This window comes from Tauraco erythrolophus, chromosome 6 (genome assembly GCF_009769465.1).
Source record: "Tauraco erythrolophus isolate bTauEry1 chromosome 6, bTauEry1.pri, whole genome shotgun sequence".
Taxonomy (NCBI): domain Eukaryota; kingdom Metazoa; phylum Chordata; class Aves; order Musophagiformes; family Musophagidae; genus Tauraco; species Tauraco erythrolophus.
Genome location: NC_141470.1, coordinates 25,771,247 through 25,786,168, shown reverse-complemented (window position 1 = coordinate 25,786,168; position 14,922 = coordinate 25,771,247).

Sequence of the window (14,922 nt, the reverse complement as noted above, 5' to 3'; positions counted from 1 at the left end):
AGTATCTAGAGTGCTGAGTGGGTCTTCAGATCTAACATCCGGTTGGAGAGAAGTATTTTCAGTAGGTGTAAAATAAAAGGGGTTTCTATATATTTATTGCCTGAGGACTCAGTGTATTTTCGGAGCTTTCCACAGTCAGAAAGGTGGCTTGTAAGAAGAAGTTATGACCTGAAAGGGCTTGAAATGCATGATACACTACAGACCAATCAGCAGGGAAAGATGATGGGACAGGATGCTTTTGCTTCTCTCTTCCCCTGCTTTTACTGAGCAAGAGGGGGAAAAAACGCACTCAAGAGTCAATTTTTCTTTTTCCTTCCCTTTGATTAGGAGGGTTAATGGGAGGATTAAGGTTATGTACAAGTCACATGTTGCTGTAATTGGAGAGGAAGCTGTATTTTAGCTTAATTCATATTTTCTAATGCTTGTTTTTTGAAAGTGCAGTGGTGGAATAATGCTGCCGTCATTCTCTCTTGGCAGCATTCCTTGCCTTCTGAAGTAGCTGGTTGGTTTACAGCTATTAAATTCCCTTATTTATAGCAGTAATCTATTCCAGAATAAAACGGAGTTAGAATTGCAGTAGTGCATTGCTATAGAAGTGTTTTATTCCTAGTTTCTGTTACACATCCACTAACAAGTTGCATGACTGTACAAGAAGTGTTTCCGATTGAGCGCTATCGCAGCTTAGTATTTTGTTCTCATTTGTGAGCACATCTCTAGAACACAGTAGAAAAGGATTGTGTAGAGTTTGCCATTAGCAAGCAGATGATTTAAAAAAAAAATTATCTTATTCCTGAAATTTATAGATTAGACCCTTCACAGAACAAGCATTTCAAACGTAACTTAGAAAAAAAAATATTAAAATGGCTGAATGTGGTTTGGGTGAGGTGTTTTTTGTTTTGCTTTTTTTGATCCACGTTCTCAAGACTTCCAGAAACTTTTCCAGGTCAGTACTTGGGAAGGAATACCTGTCACTACTGAATAACGCATCTGTGTGTAAATTGATTGATTCCCTTTCAATGTCCACTTCTACTAATTTAACTCTGAAAACAACGTTAGACTATCCACATAGAAGCAAGGTGCAGGAATATATTTGGGAATGTGCTGCCAAGGGATGTCTTGGACAAGTAAAGACCTATGATAGGACCACTACAGCTAAAATTGTATCAGTTCTTTTTGTAGGGAAAGGCCTCTTTCTGGGAATAACTTGCTTTCCATGTTAAATGTTTCACTGTTTGGAGTAATGTTTGTTGAAGCAAGGCCTCTTCCTCCTGCACGGATTTAAACTGCTACATTGGAAGTTGATTAATACTGTTGACATACTAAAACTTGCAGGCTTTCCTGAAACAAGCTTCCTCCCTCCTTCATTTTGTGCAGTTTCGTTGCTCTTGTGATGCAGTGCTCTCATGATCTACTCAGTGGATAGTAGCACCTAGATAACAGTGAATGAATCTTGAATTCAGAAGTTATCTGGAAAAATTCCTACAGCTGGAGCTGCAGTCAGCAAGGACAAATTCCGTATTAATATGGGTAACAAAACAAGTTGACAAAATGGATGTGAAAAAGGGTATGTAAGCAAATGCTTATTCTTCTCATAGCTAGTAGCACCACTCTCCTAATAATAGTCTTTTATTATTTAGCTAAACACTGTAGTTGCTCTACAGAAGAGGATTTGAGTTGGAGACAGAATCTAAGGGAATACCAAATATGGGAATACTTAGGAGAAAAATTCAAAGTAAGTATACTGAACATGCGTAGTATTCTATCCTATCTGTGAATTTCAGTCTACACATCTGCTCAAACTTCGTGCAGTTTATACTAGAAGTACTGCAAACTTTAGGATTTTTTTTTTTAGTCTTGGCAGAACCTACAGAGGGTACAGTTGTGTAGTCATGCAGCTCGTAATGTGTCCTTTTTTCCTTTGGTCTGTAACCACTAGAGAAGTTTAGAAACTCTCATTATAGTCATGTTGTTCTTTAAATTAACTTTATTTTATTGCCAGGGATAGAACTGTTCCTGTGAGTTGTTCTCTTCCCCTTTTTAATTTTTCCACTACCCTTAGGCAAAAACTCCTCCTTTCTCTGCAACCTCCAGAGCATGGGACTGGCTAAGTATTTGGCCTGAAAATCATGTCATATTGGCACACTTGATTGAGTTTACCTTTTTCTTATAGCTCCATTTGAAATGATACGTGCTAAAGAGTCCGTGTTGCTGCTTCTAAATATGTATTATCCTTATCTTATGCATGTCCTAGTGTCTGACTGTTATGGTGTTGCCTGAACTCCAGGTGTGCTATGTTTAGCTCATGAGCATAGAAGAGTCTCATACCTTCCCACCCATTCCTTGTTGATTAAAATACACACCAAAGGAACAGCTTCTGTTTAGCACCTCAGAGTGAGTGTCGCATGACAGTGACTTCAGTGGTGTTTCCTGTTGCCTGAAAAGGGTCTGAACAATGCTCTGGCTCTTTAAATGTTTTTGAACCCTTTAGAGTTTTTAGCAGATGAATCTGCTCTCTTGCCTCTCTTTAAGGCTGTGCAAATACCGCCTGCTAATTGCAACAGCCAAAGCATTCTTGGACACGTTGAGGAATATCATAGGTTCACTCTGGTTTTTAGGCCTAGAGCACTGGCCTCCTGTCAAAGGTGCAGTTCACTGGTCGCGCAATACCTTCAGTCACAGATATAGCCTGGCACATTCTGACTTAGACCTGTTTTCTAATGCTTAAGTGAGTTTCCAGTTCAGGTCACAGAGCTAGTAGTAGAGAACTTAATCTTTGCTAGCCGCTCATTCTGTAGCAAAAGGACAGAGAAGGTCGTAGTTTAACGAAAAGCTCTTGCAATGCTCTATTTCCTGTGGCTGTTTCCACAAATCTATTCAGAGAAAATTCAGTGTCTTCTCACCTTTGCGCCTGAAGGTTCTGTATATACAGGCACTGCTAAATCAACAGACTGCTTTAAGCAGGACTCCTTCAAGCAGAGGCAAGATACTAATAAATACCAGTTTTGACTTCTCTTGCACTGGTGAGAGTTTACTACCAATTTTGAAGATGCATCAGAGAACATGAAACATCTTTTCATCCATCTCAACACTTTCAAGACAGATCACACTGTTTTGTTCCATCTTTCAATAGTGTTTGAACTGTTTTAAACTGGTTCTGCTGTCTGTATCTGCCATGCTGTACTGAATTATGTTTAGCACGTGTACCATTCTCATGGGAGTCTGTCTAAACAAAAGGTAACATTCTTTTTTTTCCTGTGGGAAACTGTCCTGGACCAGCTGGGGAGGAAGAATTATTGTCAGCAGCTATTCTCTAGGACTAAAAAGGAAAGAGGAATTATGTCTCATTTGGGTTTGTAGGACCTAAGCAAATTCATGTACAAATTCAAGCTGGTGATTTTAGTTAAAAAGATCTTGACTTTCCAGAAACATACGTTTTTAACTTCCAGCACACCTAGTTCCAAATTTCAGCAAGGACATGCTTGCTAAGAATACTTGCACTTAATGGTGGATACCGACTGCTTCTGAGGCTTATTTGTCTGCTTTCGATGATGTCCTAATAGAGGTACTCAATCTGTTCACTCTCCTGATGAGCTACAAAGGGCTGGAATTTGTCAATATCAGAGCTTCTGGTCAGATCTTGCCTCCTTCAGATTATTATCACTTAGCTGAGTTACTATTAAATGCTCCTTGTAGATGAAGACTACGCTGGTTAGTAAAAAGCATTTCCCTAGATGTATACCTGGATGTACCGGGTCTTCCACCTAGTATTCATACGAACTAGTCCTCATCTCCATGTGTCCGTTTTGCTTTACAGTCACTGCATCAGGAGAATTAATGTGTACTTGCAGGAGTCTTAACCCATAATTCTTTCTTGGAGCGTTCCTCGTTTCTTTCTTCAGTCTGTAGACTGTTCATGGTTTAAGGTCTTGCTGCTTAATTATTTGGGTCTCCATATTTCTAACTCGGATCTTCTATTTTGGCCGCCTTCTCCTCTGCCCTCACTTACTCATGACTAATTCCCAAAGAGACAGTCTGCGTATGAGTGTTTCAATTCCCATTGTCTTTAAACAGTGCAGGGGAAAGGATATTTTTTTCAGTGCATGTGCAAGAGCTATTGATCCCCCCCAACTGTAAAACCAGAGAGTGGAAATTGTAACAGTAAAATCAAGCAAAATATAAATTAAAAAAATATAAAAAATATATCACAAAAGACAATCTAGAGACAAAGTCATTCACACATGAGAACAGCACTCCATGGTTGCAGTTGCAGAGGTACTTTCTTGTATAAACGGCAGCATTATCAGTGAGATTATGTGCATTCCTAATGGAAAGTTAAGTTTGAATGAATCGTGGATAAAAACATGCCTTGACCGCTTCTTTCAACTGCTGTGGTATATCTACATCATGGATCTGAGCTGATTTGTCCAGTCAAATAAGGCTGTGATGCAGGAAGAACTCAAGGCTCACATCAGATGCCCCAATGCAAGCTTGTACATAAGAGAAAGGTTGGTAACATCTATAATATTTACATAGAAACAATTCTTGGTAAAAAAGAATCACAAATTTTCACTTGCTCACTGTCTTGGTCTAAATTGCCTACAAACATTAGCAGATACCTTCAATCATACTTTTGCAGAATGTCCCATTTCTTCTTTCCAGCTGAAGTGATGTCATGTTTCTTACTGTTTTCATTTTTATCTTTGATGTTACTTTAAAGAGATGTGTGAGAAAGTGTAGTAGACAAGGAGGTGGGCTATAAATTAAGTGTCGGGAGACCTGAATTTCATGTAGCATGTTCTCACTAATACCTATGTGCAGAGGAACAGTCACTCAGTCTTTTTACCCCTCTCACAATTTGTGTGACTTGAATAGAATTTAAGCTGCTTTGGGATGATTTCTTGCTGAGTTGTACAGTGCCTAAAATAACTGCAACCCAAACTTTTTCAGATCTCCAGCTGTATTTTAAAATCGTATTTATTATGACTTTAATTTTTGTGTTTGTTGTTTTTAATAATAACACAGTAACACTTTGCTTAACTGTTGTATTGTTTGTAACCATTTTATTTTCTTATATTTAATTAGATTATTGAAAGCATGTGTAGTCATTACTGTGGAAAAAAAAATCGCTTTATCCACAAAAATAGAATAATACAGATTGGGTCAATGTTTTTCACTAAAATTCTAGATGACGTACCCATTTTTAGCTGTTAACGCACAGCAGGAGAATACAGTCTCTAATTCATGTCAGACCCTTTTTGTCTGATCTGCAAGGTCCTTGGAGCATAAGTTGTATCTTACTTCATTATAAAATGGCAAGCATTGTTTTTTTGATTAATAATAGGATACTATCTGCAACATGTACAACAGCCTCTTTCTCCTTCATAGTAGAAAAACTAGTGAAAATTATCTGGTTTTGTTTTTGAATAGTTTAATTTAAAAATGGAAAATATAAACACATAATTTTACTATTAGAAAGATTGACGTCCTGACCAAGAGTATGACTTGCAAACAAATCAGGGCCAGAATTGTCTTACAGAATTAAACCTTTATTGCTAAAAGCTAATCTTCATTGTTGATCTCCATGCAGAAGAGCTGTGTCTTGGGCCAGGCATGCCTTGATTCAATTCCTGTCTTAAGTAAACTGCTACAAAGCTGCTTTGCTCTTAGGCAATTAATCAATATCTTCTGGAAAGCTTCAGCATAGGCTGTGGTTAGAGTTGCACAATCACTGAGGTTGCCAAGATAATCACGTGTTTATTTTGTTTGTGGAAACTTCTCATGAAGATTTGTTTAAAAAAAAAAAAAACCACAACAAAAAACAACCCAAACAAACCCCACAACAGAAAACCCCAAACCAATCACTGGGAGGAGGGGAGGAAGAGATGCAGAACCAAAAACCCACAAAAAAAAACCACCTCCCAAAACCCAGATGAGTATAAATGAGCAGCTTGTAAACCACTGACAGCTAACTTACTCCTAAAGAATTATCATGCTGTAGTTAGCTTTTCTAGTGCAGAGGGAAAAAGAGCAGATACTTTCCTGGTGCCTGAGGTAACTAAGACTTGTAAGGTTCCAGTTCCTCTGGTTGTGCTCTGAATTCCAGGTTCTGCTCTGAATCATTTCAGAGGTAGCTAATACAAAGGGTTCGAGTCATACCTGAGTAACTCTCTCCCTTGACAGCAGGGGATGTGACAGACATGTTGCAGCTTAGATGTTTCTTTCAGAGTTTCTTGAAGAATCTACCCAACTAAGCAATCATCTGGGAAATTTCTTCTCAGTATTTGAGTTGTGCTTGAGGCTGGGTTATAGAAACGTCCCATCTCATCTTTTGGAGCTCCTGTAGCTGAGGCCAAAGCTGTATGCTTCGAAGCAGAAAGCAGATCTGTGCTTCATGCTTAGTGGAGGCATCTCTGGCTCTAGCAGAAGCTCACAACCAGGAGCAGCAATTTCGAGAGAAAAAGGAGGCAGCTGTGCTTGAGAGAGTTTAAAAGAAGAAAGCTTACAGCTGAAGAAAAATGTGTAGACTTCACATCAAGAATACTTTACTTTCAGACAACTGGTAGATCCTGACATAAATCCTGTTATGTGGATTATCTGGAAAAGCTTCACTAGACAAACCTACAAGCTCACAGATGATACCATAATCAGTGAATCAGCACTTCATTAGATGCAGTCTAGTGAATGTATCTATCAGGCTTGCAATTCTAAATTTAAAGAAAAGTAAGCTTAATTAAAAGTTATCAATATATATGTAAAAATTTAACAGGCTTATCCTAACATTTATCCTTCCCCCTGCCTTCCAATTTGATTTAATTTAACACCCAGTTGTAATCTTTTTTGCTGTGAACTCACTGGTCAACTGTCTTATGATGCTGTTAATTGCTACACATGCAGACATCACTTTACTAAGAGTTAAGAAGATGCATTTTTATGATCTCTTTTTAAAAATTAGTAAATCTGATATGACTAAAATGACCTAGTGTTGTAACTTTTGCAGTGTAGGAGAAAAGGTACAGCAAGGCTAGTTATTCTATAGCCAAGAGTTTTCTTTTTCTGAAAGTAGAAATCCTTCAGATTTGCATCTCTCTGATGGGGATTACAATTTTTATCAACATGTAGGATATACTTTCTTGTATATGCTCTGAGTAGCTCATGGGATATATGCTTAAACAAAGCCCCGTAAACAAAACCTAAAAACCAACAAAACAAAAAAACCACACAACAGTCTGAGCAGGATTCAACTGCGGTTTTTCTTTAGAGGGGGCAAGGGGAGGAGGTTAGAGGAAGACATGCACTGGTTAAGCTTCTTCCCTTTCATGTGAACTGGTGTGCATGCTGCCTTGAGAGGCAGAGTGTGCTGTAGCCCCTGGTAGTAAACATGGTAAATCCACACTTAATCTTGGGAATGATGTTTAGAAGGCTGTTACTCAGAGATTTTTTTTATTATTATTTTTAACAAAAGCAGTCACTAACAGTAATTTGACACTAAATCTCTACTATGTAAGTTCATATTAACCTATGAATTTTAGAGAAGTAAAAGAGAATGCTCTTGTCCCTTTAGTTAAAGGAATTAACGCCACGATTAATGTCAAGTGGAAAATAATAATTTTGAAAGCAAGTTGGAGTTGCACAGTATAGCCACGAAAAAGTTATCTTGGAGAGCAGTCAGGTAGAACATGAAAAGAATAAGCTAAAAATCCAGCTAAGTCAAGGTGGACAATTCTAAATTTAAAGAAAAGTAAGCTTAATTAAAAAGTATCAATATATAGATAAATGGAGAAGCATGCATGGATTTCTTTTCCTTTATAATGATTCTGAATTTCCTAATAATTGTCTCCCTCGATCTTGCAGAAAACTGCCTCAAAGACAGTGGGCTGCAGCACCTGAAGAGGCTGTAGAGAAAGCTAGAGGGCTGGCACGTAAGACTGAAAGGCAGAAACACCTGAATATGGCATGGAAGAGAAGGGGAAAAAATGTGGGTTATAGATGTGGAAGTTTTTGGAGAAACTCCTGGAGTCCCCAGAAGAAAAATCAAGGAGGAAAAACAAAAAGACAAAATAAATCTGTATATAATGATTACCGATCCCATAAAATGAGCATTTGAAAGGAGGTATTTAAAAATACTCATTTTAGAAACATTGAGAGACATTATGATCAAGATTTTCTTTTTGTATTGCTATTTTTTGCTTTTCTCATATAGGTGTATGTATTTCCTGCATCACATCTCATTTTTCTTACAACAGGCCACATACATAACCCATTTAATCAGCATTTTTAATTTAGGTAAGTGTTGTATAGAGAAAATTCCCATGTTGATTTCGAAGTTTCTTTTCCAAAGACGAGTCAATCTAAGACTGTGATCAGAAAAAAGATTTTTAGAGTTGGATCAATTAGATTCCTGTTTTCCTCAACCAACAAAATCAAGACAAGATTCAGTGACTAAAAGTTGAAGGTAAGTTCATTTAAACAGGAAATAAGGTGTAAATTTTTAATAATGGAAATAATTGAAAATTGGTGGAGATTGTAAAAGTATGAAAGTCTCAGTGTTCCCAGCTAGTCCCTAGAGCGGGGCTTAGGTTTTCTGGGGCACAAACTTTACAGCAAACGATAACTTCTGTGTATTAGCCAAATGGACTAACTCCAACAATTTGAACTTCTAGCAATTCTAGAAATCTACTATATATAGTAGATTATACTCGATGTATATTCTTCCCCATTATGTTCTCACATTTTATTTTGTCCTATCAAACACAGTAGATTTTTAAAAACTTAGTCTTGATGAACCAACAGGCATCTATTAAAGCTAATGTTTTTCAGGGACAGTTGTGCTGTGCCTTCAGCAGATGTCAGAACATGGATGTGCCTAATTATGGCAGAGCACTGGGACAGCACACAATTTGTGTACAGTGTAATCACATGTTAATATGGAATTATGGCCAATTTTATTTCAGTGTTATATAGCTAAATGATTTAGATTAATTTCATTTATCTTCAGACATCTAAAAATTAGCAGTCTAGACGCCTTGTACAGGCCCATGGACTGGCATCCCCAGAGGGCAAATCATCCTATCCTAAGATAATTAAGGTAGGTGGAATGACTCACTTTCTGAGGAACCTGTTTCTGTCTGCTATCTCAGGAGTGTATAGATGTCTAGACAATCAACATTTGGATAGTTAAATTTAAGACGAATCCTACCTAGCAAAACAGTAGCTCAGACATTATCTTTGTTATTCATTTGAAATAGTTTCCAATTTTAGATGTAATTTGCCCCTCTCCTTCTCCCCCTCCCTGGCCAAATACAATTGGGTGGGATCAAGTTTATGTGAGCCTTGATCACACTCTAAAACTTAAAAGGAGATTTCCAAGACCAAGTGTGCATACAGTTGATATCCATCTACCAGCTCCCTTCATATTTTGGCTTTTAGGAGATTTTTTGTTTGTTTGTTACATTTAGATTTTTTTTTTCCAAACTGTATTTTAGCTCTGCTATTTCAGCAAACATCAACACTGAGCTTTTTCTCATACTGTCAGCTAAACTCAAGAACTGCTTCTTGTGCATCTGTGAAAGTATCTAGCAAACTAGTGTCTTAAAAATTGAGATGGAACTCTGAAAAGTTTTGTGTCAGCATACAGACAGCACATACAGTATTATTTTAAGCATTTAATTCAAATCTGCAAGATTCCTCTCTGAGAAAGGCCAGTCACCCAGTGCTCTACACTCCAGATTAAATCTTTGTCTACGAAGTCTGAAAGAATACACAATCATTCTTTAAAGAGTTAAACAAAATCATTGTAGAAATGTAAATCAAACCTTCACCTGTATTTCAACTTTAATGTTCTTGCCAACTTACCCTTCATTTCTCAAATTCAACTTTGTCCTACCAGAAAGGAAAAACATCTATTTTAGAACAGAACAAATTCTATAAACTCTTCGTCTTCCATGTACTTTATCAAACCAGTTAAAGATCTCTTCAAGTGTTTCGCATAGCTTTTTAGATAATATTCTGGGAATACTTCACACATCAGATCCTTGAGGCACTTTCACTGCTAACATAAACACTAAAGTGGATTTATGTTGTTATAAACTTTGAAATATTTGAAGATAAAAATCCCACTCAGATATAGTTGTTTCCTCACTCCAGCCATGTATTTATGCCAAGTGTAACTCTGTTGTCATGGCTGCTTAGTCAACTCATAACAACGTTTCGCTAATCTCCAACTACCAGCTGTATGGAATCTATTAGAGGAAACGGTGTGGGTTCTATAAAATGAATCCAGATTGAGCATGTATCACTTTAAGACCACCACATTAAAAGCCACTCCGTGTAAGGAACTCCTCCTATCTAAAGGATCTCACTCAGTCCCTGAACCTCAGAGGTAAAGGCCTGATTGTGTTCCAGAGAATTCCTGGTCATTTAGAAACGACGCTTTTTCTGCAATGCCTGGACAGGAGGGGATCCAGAGAGATAAGGTAACTGCTTTGTATCTTACTAGAGAGAAAAGTTGTTCCAGGTAGTTATTTTCGAAGCAATGGCACACTTTCTTCGGAGGTCTTGTCATGGTTGTTCTGGAAGCAGATGCAGAACTCTGCGGAAACCTCAAAGCTGTATCAATATAGTCTCCTTTACATGACTAGTTAATATCTGCAACTATAGATCTGCTATACATTTTTTTTTCTTTTTTGTTAGTGAGCAGCTTTAAATCTCAGCTGCATATGGTTATTTCTATTTTGCTTTTGAGTACACAACATACAAGTAACTGTACCGATTTACAGATGTGCCTATACGCAGACTTTGCCTCCCTACCACATCTGCCCGTACAGGCAACACAACTACTGAATACTTCTGGTCTCTGGCCATCATCATTCGAGATAACAAGCAACAATGACAAAGTTACAAGAAGATACGGCAATTTACGTGAAGTGAGAGAAAAAAATAAGTTACACAAGCGCATTTGATAACTGAGCAGTCTTTGTGTGACATCTTGACACGTTCTGCTACTAGTCTCACGTTATAATTTCCATTTTCAATAATCATTCAAATTATAATTGTATTAAGTCCCTGGCTTCAAAACTGTTTTGTATTCAATGCAAATAATTACATCAGCATAGGTCTCACATGGTGAGAATATCGCAAAAATACTTGAGCTCAAGCCCTGTTTTGACCATGTACTTACGCCTTAGCAATTCGGTATTATTCCAACACAAGGAGGCATACATCACTGCCCTCCTTTGCTGCTAGAGCCCACCTACTGCTTCTAGGAGGGTACAAAGCAGCAATGGCTGCGTTATTCTCCCCCAAACACACTCCAGTATCACCCTTGCTTCCCTAGTTCAGTACAGCACTAGAGCCCACCCAGTCCTTCAGCTGTTAACCTTGGCCAGACACTTATCAGTTGCAGCAAACTCCCACAATAGCCCCCATTAGTTCCCCATCCTAAAGAGAGTGAGGTGGAACAGGGGAGAACCTAGGGAAGCGTAGGAGTTGTACTATCACTATTCATCAACTTTCAAATTATTCAAATTATCTATCTCCTCCTCCCACTTTATTCCAAGTTTGAAGGCACTCCAGCAACAGTTAATGTTGTGTTTTTCCATGTACGTGTGAGAGTAAACTCTCCCCTTCGTTTTGCTGCACTAGCTCTCTGGAAACCGATTTTAGAGAATAAGCATCAACTGGCAATGAATTACGTTTTTATCAGTCACTGCAGCTGCTAGCCTGGATTGCAACGTAAGATACAATAATTTGTATGCATTCTAAAAATTTACAGCAACTATTGTCAAAGACTAGTGAAATTATCTAATCATTGTTTGGATTTATTCACCACTCTGGAAAAAAAAACTTCAAATAGCATTCAGGTGAAAGTTTTCATCTGCTAAAAAAGCAGGTCAGCTAAGTCACACTCAAAAATTTTGTGCTGTGCCTAACCTCCTCCTCACCTCCCCCACCCTACAAGGCTTCTTCCTGCAAAAATTCACAATGACTGGTCATTTTCAATAACCGACTTGTAATCTCTCTTGCAGGAACCTTTAAATGTGATATCTGCTCCATGACCTTGCCAGGCACAGAGGTGAGGCTGACCGGCCTGTAGTTGCCCGGGTCCTCCTTGTTCCCCTTTTTAAATATAGGGGTTATGTTCCCTCTCTTCCAGTCAGCGGGGACCTCGCCAGACCGCCACGACTTCTCAAATACAATGGCCAGTGGCTTAGCAACTTCATCCACCAGTTCCTTCAGGACCCACGGATGGATCTCATCAGGTCCCATTTTCTATGGGAATTTTCTATAATTCTATGATTCTAAATGTGATATGGATCACCTTATTTAAATGGATATGCTTTCCAGCACTCCACTGCCAAGTACACCAGGCAACTCTGACACTTGGAAGTGAAGTTTCCTGAAGGGTAAACTGCAACCTAGTTCAACAGTTCGGAAGGTAAACTTCATGACTATAGCAGGTATGAAATGTGTTTAACAGACAATTTTCCAATCCTCCTGGGAGCACAACTGTTATGCCTAATATTTAACAAAATTAATACTAATAAAAGCAATTATCATTGATCAGTTACAGTGGTTTACCTTTGACTATTTAAAATAGAGCATAATCTATTTTACATTTATATTACAATGCAACTTGGTTTAAAAAGCCACATGAAAGTTAGACCAAGTGAACACTCGTCCCCTTTTCCAGATGGACTTAGTCACAAGCTCTGCAGTCAAGCACTAAAATCTTAACAAGCAGCTGAAGGTCAAGATGCTCCCTTTCCTTTTCTATGGAAACACCACTTTGATGTGTACACTGTAGTTCCAAGAGCCATTTTTATACCAGTTTCAAGAAACCAGGCCTGTTCATACTAAGTGCATGCCAAATTTTGCAAGTGGCTTGCTACAGAGCTTCTACAGTTTAGTAGCATTTTCTACTGCATGTTCTATTCCATCTATCTCGTGATGGTTCTTTTAGAAGTTTCACTGTTCTCCAGCAGCATTCCTAACGCAGTGACTACTTACAAACAAGCCAAGCAGCAAAGCCTCCATGAGCAAGTAGGTAAGACTGTAGCAATTACATTTTAGACTAGGCAAGAATACAAGGCTTAGTCACACATTTCAGCCAATCTACAGCTGCCAGTTTAACCTCCACAACTCTGGCAAAAAAGTAGTTGCAGGTTCTGTTCTACATTTTGACTAAGAACTGTTTTACTTGCACCTCCTTCTTCTACTACTGCCTTTCTCTCTCACCTCTGTGGTAAATTTAAGTGGAAACTACCAGTTAGGACTTTTTTTCCTTGACTTGATGTTCCTTCCTGTCTTCAGCTTTACAGCAATGGGAATGAAATGCACTGTGAATCTAGTAATCTGTAACTGAAGTACAGAAGTAGTAATATTATACCACTAAACTGATCAACTCTAACACTGAAGTTTAAACACAAATGAAAGAACAGACTTAGAAACAAAACTCCGTTATTAAAACAATACTAAGTTTCACTATACTGCATCTTACTACTCAAACTTCAATTCTGAAACAGCAGAATTTGAAATTAGGAGTAAATGAACCTTGAAACTACTTATTTTCCTCTATCCCAACTACAGAACTACTACCTAACTGCAGAACCTTAGCAAGCATAAAGGACATCCACTTGAGAAGCATCTTCATCTACCAAACAATGAACATGAAGTGAGAAGTAAACCCTGCAGCCTCTGCAGCTCTAGCATCAACTGTGTCACTCTACAGCTAAGAAATCTTTCATGAATTGAAGATTCTGCATCATGACTGGAACACATCAATAGCTTTTTCAGAGGCCCCAGGATGTCACTGCTCACCACTGTTACACAGCAGTTGCAGCAACATCAGAACCAGCCAACTCCTGACCTCAAGCCACTGAAGGTTAGTAGTTACACTGTTTTCCTTTCTCTCTTAATTGAACCACAGTCCACAGAAATATCCTGCTGTTTACTGCTAGATATGCCATGTTTCTGAAATGCAGCGAGTGTGTTTTAAGTGTCATGGACTTTTTTTTTAGCAATTCAAAAACATAAAAACCCTTTCTGAATATCATTTGGTTTACAGAAGCACAGTACACCTTGATTTACTGGACTACAGGTTGCCCAGAAAGCTAGAGGCATCTGAATCAACTCACTGAAGGAATCTAACTTAGAAAAGGCCACTATTTTAACTGTAGGTTAGGCAGCCTGCCTTTCTTTCACAGCACCTTGCCAGTGGAATGAGAGAACCACACCCACTCTCTTCCAGTCACAGCACTTTACAGTGCAGAAATGCAAACAATCCCTCCTCTCAATGCAAGCATTTTTTCCGATTCTCTAGTAGTTTTTTCCTCATGCTCCACTTTTTCATCTTCCACAATAGAGAAGACAGTATATAGTCTAAAGCGCTTCCAGCACTGGCAAAAGCAAGTTGCAGTCTTGCAAGTAGGAGACACTACTGTTTTGCTGTTACAAATACACCCCTTTTCAACAGTTTAAAATCAGAATATCAATGAAGAAAAAAAACTTCACTAGGGACAAGGTTCTAGGGAGTAAGGTTATTCTGAGTATTTAATAGATGACATTTCAAGCCTGTACAATGTGACATTATTAAACTCTTTTGTGTGGGTTTTTTTTGCCAGTTTGAGAAACAGGCAGCTAATAGTCAGTGCCACTTGATTAAAAACATGCATGAGACCTGGGGAAAGTTCATAGCATTAGGATATTAAAAGCACACAGTGATAAAGCATACACTGGACCACAAGGCAAACATCTACCATTTCTTCAGCAGAATTTCTTGATTTTCCTCCGGTCACTGCAAATCTGTAGTGTCTAATCTTATCTGTGAACTTATTTAGAATTCATTTCCCTGTTAAGAAAATTATTAAAAGGATCTGAAGATGGTCCCACTCTAAGCCAACTCCAATTAATGTTTCCTTTCTTAAG